General features: G+C 35.6%; 1 pseudogene; it reads right to left on the bottom strand.

The window, feature by feature from the left end:
* Positions 1-1,460: 1,460 nt before the first annotated feature.
* Positions 1,461-6,347, bottom strand: LOC120189590 (annotated as a pseudogene).
* Positions 6,348-7,248: the final 901 nt, after the last annotated feature.

Below are 7,248 nucleotides of genomic sequence, written 5' to 3' on the forward strand. Positions count from 1 at the left end.
CTTGTGAGATGAACTTGATGAATTCATAAATTCTTAATGATTTTAATGATTTCATAGCTATGATTTGAGTTGTATATACTGAGATGGACTTGATGAAATCACCTATGTAAGTGTGAAAAACTAGTCACCTTCTATTTTAAATTGGTTAAATTGTTGATCTATCGTGAAATTCATTTGGAGAAAACTTAGTCGTATGTTTTGAGTTTACTTCTATTTTAACAAGTTACATATTCATTCACTTGTTAGAAGAATTGTTCATTCCATTATGTATTAATTTCAGCTACGTTCACTAGTACCTAACGACTAATTTAATTATTTTTTAATTCTAAAATCTATACTTATTTGCATTAGTGAGGCATCATTAGTAATGCAACTAATAGATAAAAGTGGATTATTCATATCTAGATTGTAGATGAAGTGGATAATTACTACTTGATAATTTTACCCATATGTTATAAAGAGTAACCCTTTCACATATCTAAGATGAGATCTTTTTAACTCGTATTTGAATAGAGCAATACTAATTGAGTTTCATTTCTTTATTTCGAGTATACGAAATTTGAAAAAATTGTGTTAATTTTGAGAGGGTAATATCCATTATTGTGATTACACCAATTCAAATGAAATTGTTTCTAAGACAATGACTTTACCATGACACAAAAATTATATCATTTTCTCTTTTACTATTACTATTATTATTATTATTATTATTATTATTATTATTATTATTATTATTATTATTATTTATGATAGTCTCTACTAACGTTTCATATTGCAACACTATTTTATCAACGTAAAGATATTAATGTTAGATATTTTTCGGTTGTAAAAGTTTTAATATTTTATAAAGATATATACTCAATAAGTTTTTAGATATTAAGTATGAGAATTATAAATATATATTATCTATTAAAAATGTTGATATTTCGATTAAAGTAATTTATCCATAATAAATTTAAGTTTAGTTAATGATTGATGATATCATATTATGACTTTATTATTAACTAGATGATTAATGAAAGACTCTGACCTATAGTTACAGTTGAAGCATTTTTTAGAGGTGAATAAGGTGAAGTTATACAAACCATAATATTTCATATTCACGATTAATGAATTTGAACTTATTGAGTAGTCACAATGATTAAAAGAATTGTTCTCTTTAAGAGTCTTAGATTCAAACAGTTATGTCTACGAGTGTATGCGTGTTATCAATAACTAAGAAATATTATAAATATAGACTATCATGTAATTATCCAATACTATTCAAAAAATAAATAATGAATTTGACAATGCCAGATAGGATATAATTACAAGACAAGAGATAATATAATGTTTGCAAAATTAAAATAAAATAATTTTGGAGAAATACAATGAGATTTCCTTCAAGGTTGAACACAAATAAATAAATGAAAATGAATTCTAAAACAAAGCCAAACCCACAAAATCTCTTGCTTTTTCATATATCAATTCCTTTTTGCCAATTGGAATGACCTCTTCAAGAAGAGATTGGCTTCTCTATCATTCCTGTGGCATAAAACCCTAAGAATAGTATTAGGATCCCCTCTATCCCACCTTATTGTTGGTGGTATACGTAGCTTTTGCCCTGACCCAATTGCATCTATTCCATTACTTTCACAGGTGAGAACACTCAAATCCTCAGCTAATTGTTCAGTGGTTTGACCCATTAACATTATCACCCCTTCAACAGGTTCAGCTTCCCTTTTGACCACATTCTCGGTATCAACCCTTCCCCACAAGTACAAAACACCCTTTTTAAGCTCTCAAAATCTTCCTCAATCATCTGACGGTCCGACCTCTCGAAGAACCTAGAGTGTCCTCCTGCAAGTAAACCAGAAGAAGGCTTCGAAACATGCTTTCATCACTTCTTTCATCGCCAATGCTTGAGCACGGTCGGTGAGTATTGCAGTGAGAAGCGAGGTTCTGCTCTCAGGACCCTGATCAAAGTTTGATCCTCGCGTTGACGACTTCGCCGACGTAAAGCTGTCGTAGAAAAGCGTTTTAGAGTCGAGGAAAACGAGAGTCCGACCTCTCGAAGAACCTAGAGTGTCCTCCTGCAAGTAAAACCAGAAGGAAGGCTTCGAAACATGCTTTCATCACTTCTTTCATCGCCAATGCTTGAGCACGGTCGGTGAGTATTGCAGTGAGAAGCGAGAGGTTCTGCTTCAGGACCCTGATCAAAGGTTTGATCCTCGCGTTGACGACTTCGCCGACGTAAAGCTGTCGTAGAAAAGCGTTTTAAGAGTCGAGGAAAACGAGACGGTAAGCGGCGACTTCCGATATGTGATCACAAGCCGATTGAATGGCTACGTTTGACGTGTTCGAAGTATGAAGTAGAAGGACCGTGGTGCTTGCGAGTGTCAGTCGAATGGGTCGGTTTCGTAGTGGAGACTCTTGGTGAGAGGGTGAGGGCTTTGTCAAGGGAATGTAGGTGGGAGCTTAGGTAGTGTAAGGTATTGAGACGAACATAGAGGCGTTGCGTTCCGCGGCTTGTTGATGGGCGAGGATGGTGTTTCTCAGTGGTAATGAGTTGGTGCATGTCTTGTATTCCACACTACAAGGATTCGCCATTCTCCATAGTTTGAAGAACTTTGAGTCTCGGCTACATCTTGTTAGAGGAGGGAGTGAGGGAACGTAGCTTTGCTTTGACCCTGAAATCAATGTCACAAATATAATCCACCAACTTAAATAAACATGTATTATATTATATGGGACGACGACAGGTAAGATTTTTGGTTTACCTAAACTCGATTCAAAAATTGAAACCCTCTACCTATACCCGATTTAGTCCAGGTTTAGGAAAGTTTCATTTGTTCTGATTTTTTAGGTTAAAACCCACACTCAACTCAACCTATTTATATTTATTTATTTTTATTAAGCAAAATAAGGACTTAATTGAAAAAATAAACAGAAAAAGAATATTATTACAATTATCTCTAATATATAAAAGATATTAATATTATGCTGACTCAATTATACCCTAAAAATCTCGATCCAACCCAAATCCAAATTTTCAAAAAAAATCCCGGTAAGACTAGGTCAATTCGAGTTTAAAACCCATCTTATCCGAATAAAATTGTCATTCCTATTTATACCGTACATAAACTCGACCTAGGCACCACTAACCTACCTAGAGGTCATCAATTTGCATCAAATTATGATTCAAAGTTTACTATTGAGGGGTAAAAAGAGTTTGTATGAACATAATTAGATGATTCTTACCACATGATGCAACGAAAGTAGTGTATTCTTGGAAGATTTGCTCTAAACCTTGAGCTAATCAGAATCAATCATCAGTGAGGCCTATTGGAATGTCAAAGAATCTTTCACCATTTGATCGGCTGATCTAGTTAGCTCCTCACATGATTGTGCATATGGTTCCAGATTTGGACTTTGGGTTCCAGTCTGCTACAGAAAGTTTGCAACCAATTAATAAGTCTATAGATTATTTCATTTTTCATATGTCAAATTATGCTTTGATCCCTCTATCATATCATGTTTGAGATATAATCCATGTATTTTAATTTAACATGATTTATGCCCTCTATTTTTATAACATCATTAGTTAATCCAAATAATGACCACTATTAACAATCTCAATTAAACTGTTTACGAAATTCTCTTAAAAACACACCTTCCAACTCAAAGAATCATGTCATATGATAAGTTAGATGGATGTTTTTTATGAAGAAAACATCAACAGTATCGTAATCGAAATAGTTAACAGTTGGATTAACTAATATAGGATTAAATTGGCATATTAAAGTATAGGTTAAATGTGAATTTTGAGCATAGTAGGGGGGAAACTAGAATTTGACATTTTTAAGGCATAATGCTAAAACTAGCTCCCAATATTTTCAAATGTCATTTTAGCTCTTATCTTTTATGGAGTATTTTGTCACCCCCACATTTCATTTTAGGTAAAAAGGTCCCTTTATCGATAGAAACATTAGTTAACACATGATTCACGCTCCAAAATAAGGGTTTTCTATCCTAAAATGTTTAGGGCTAAAATGCTAAAAAGAAAAAGAATAAGACTAAAGACTTCTCTGTTAAATGTTAGGGACCTTTTTATCCTAAAATGGAACATGGGGCCAAAATACTCCAGAAAAAATAAGGACCAAAATAATCATTTCGGTAAATGTTGGGGGCTACTTTAACAATATGCCTTTTTTGGGGAGATAGAGAACAAAGATTTGACTGACTTCAGTTTTCTTTTACTCTAGGTATCAGCTCTTTCTCTTCTTGTTCTTTCATCAAACATTTTCTAGCTTTGCAGCCCTTTCTATTACCTCAACTATCTCACCATTGAGCACAATTGTCTCAGATAAATATTGCTTCAACACTGCTCCATAGCTTTGGTGCAATGTCACTGCTGCAACACCAGCTGCAATGGGGTGCCATTTCTTCAGTATGGGGCTGAATAACTCCCTCTCTTTTGCAGCCAAATCCTCGGTTTGTTTAGCCAATTGAAGTAGAGCTTCATTTGGTCCTCCATTTTCTTCTGTGTGCTTGACGTTTTCATTTTCTATCATCTATACCAATCAATGAAGAAATCGGAATTTAACCAGGCAATGAGTTGCACAGGATAGAAATGATGTATGGTTTACTCACCTTTGCAAAAGCATTTTGCACAGAGAATCGAATGTACTTATCTACTCGATCACCGTTTAAATCCGCGAGCACTTTGTCCACTTCCATCATCTTGAGATCTTCGATTAAAATCTTTGCTGAAAACAGTGCCATAGGCACAAGATTTTCGATTTCATCAGCATTTCCTTTGTTGAAATACTCATGGTAGTGGAGCAACCTCTTTTCAACCCAATTCTCCACCGATACCAGCACACAAGACAACAGTTTCACATACGTTGTCTCTTTGTCTGGCTTTCTAGCATCCATTTCGACCTCTGTCAACATGGTGTATGCAGCCGAAAGAAGATCGGGCTCGGCTTGATTCGTCACGACATATTGTTGAAAAAGCACCCAAGTGAAACAAGCATTGTGGATTGCCCTATTGATGCCCAATATGGACCATGTCTTTTTCATCAACTCTAACAATTCATCGACCTCATCAAGGACCAATGTCTCGTCCTTGGTGTCGAATATGGCTTGAAGAGAAATGTATATGTGAATGTTGAAAGGGTAGCCATTGGCCCAATGGCACACATCGGCCGGGGCAACGGTGGTGCTTCCACAAGCTAAAGAAGCGACTGTGTTGCACAATGTTCTTGTGATCTCGGAGTTCTTGCTCGAGTCAATAGGATTCGACTCGCTAGCTCGGATAGTATCTCGTAAACGCATCACTAAAGGGTTGATTCGTCCAAAGGATTGATGAGAGGAGACCTACTTCCAAGACCTTGAGTTGACGCCTTTGCCAATTATGTTACTCATGGGTGTCATTGAATTCACTTGGCTTTGAATGCCGAAGAAGCTCAAGTGGAAGGATGATAGTCTCTGGTCTCCTACCCATCTGTTGAAAACAATATGGATTTAGCCAGAATGATATCATAATTTTACATCAAAATTAAACAATATGGTACTGCAATAACATCTATTATGTTAATAAACGAAAATACAACCGAAAACACAACGGCAACTGCAATTTAAATCCTCATAGTATATAAACACCAAAATTATGCATGCAATGCTTATTATTGTACGTACTTGACCAACAAGGGTTCTGGTGAGAGTCTTTCTAAGCCTACTATCACTCTGCTCCGTCACCCTCATTTGTTGCTTCATTATCTCAGCCGATGTCAATGGCCGTCTAGTCTTTGACGATTGCAATGTTGAAAACCCCGTTCCACCTCCGGGGCTAAAACCAGAAATGGAAGCACTACGCCCATGATGAGTAGCAGGCGATGACTGTTTCGACCCGCCACTGCCACCACCACCGCCGTTACTAAAATCCATAGAATTCATTGAGCCCCTCCTGCAATGTGTCTTTTTCATCGCCTTCAACCCCAATGATCGTTTAATCTTACTTGTAGAAGTAACTGTCGCAGCCCCATTATTCCGCCGACAGCGAGGTGACCCTGGCGATCCTCCATCTCCATTATCATGCGAGGAGTAAACCCGGCAACGAACGACAAGCCGTAAATAATATCTCGTAGGCCGTTTCGCGAATGTCTTCACCGTCGAGACCTTCGAGTTTACCGAAAGGCCATGCAAGGTCGACATTAGGGTTGATGGTGGTGGCCGTGGTGGTGGGGCCATGGAGGAACTCCCGCCGTGGTTGGTGGGGCATGAATGAAAGGGGTTAGGAAATGAGGAAGGGGACCCAATAAGCAGCGAAGAATCAGAATTTTTGTTGGTTATCAATGACCACATTTTTGTTGAGTTTGCCAATGCCTTGAAAACCAGCAAACATTGCCTGTTATTCTCACTTAAGATGGCAATTTTTTATTTACTTTTTATAATCATTTTTCGCCTTTTAGCATTCAAATTATGGGGTTTGTAAATTTTATTAAAATAAGTTAAATTCAGTTTTTTATCTCTTTATTATATTTCAATTTAAATTTTAATCCTTAATCTCAACATAATTTAATTCATTTATTATCGTGAGACATAATCTAATTTTAAAACATTTATTCCTAATTAGGTATCTTGTTTGCTATTGATTACGAATCACGGATTGGATCATGGTCAAGATTTTCGGCCCGCCAAGCTGGCGAGTATATTGTTCCCTATTTTTATTTTTTATATTAGATTTTTCATCCTCAATTTTTAAATATTTCATTCTAATTATAATTTTTTTTAAATTTTGATTTTTAAATTACATCAAAACATTCTAAATGTCATCGTATCTATTTTTTTAATTTTATCTTTGTATTATGTAATTTGAATTTTAAAATTCATGTGATTTTTTAAAAATTAATATAGTTTAAAAATAAAATAAATATAAATTGAATATATGCGTTCAAAAAATAAAAATATCCAAATTTTATAAGTAGCATAATGTAATGGGTCAAGTGGATCAAATTTTTGGTCCCCGAAAATTTTGAATATAGGTATGCGGTTATTTGAACAATTGAACAATTCCCCTCCCCCTTCCCAGCGACTAGCCTCCCGGCGAACGTAATTCTCCTTCGATTGGATTGTTGGGAAATCTCCCACTATTTATGTGACATTTTAAATTTAGGGTTATAAATTAAGTTGTTCAAGGTAACGATAAAAATGGTGGTTGATCACGACAGGTATGTAGTCATTTGATAATGGAGGTGGTGACTA

This window comes from Hibiscus syriacus, unplaced genomic scaffold (assembly GCF_006381635.1).
Source record: "Hibiscus syriacus cultivar Baekdansim isolate YM2019G1 unplaced genomic scaffold, ASM638163v2 tig00116958_pilon, whole genome shotgun sequence".
In the NCBI taxonomy this organism is placed as follows: domain Eukaryota; kingdom Viridiplantae; phylum Streptophyta; class Magnoliopsida; order Malvales; family Malvaceae; genus Hibiscus; species Hibiscus syriacus.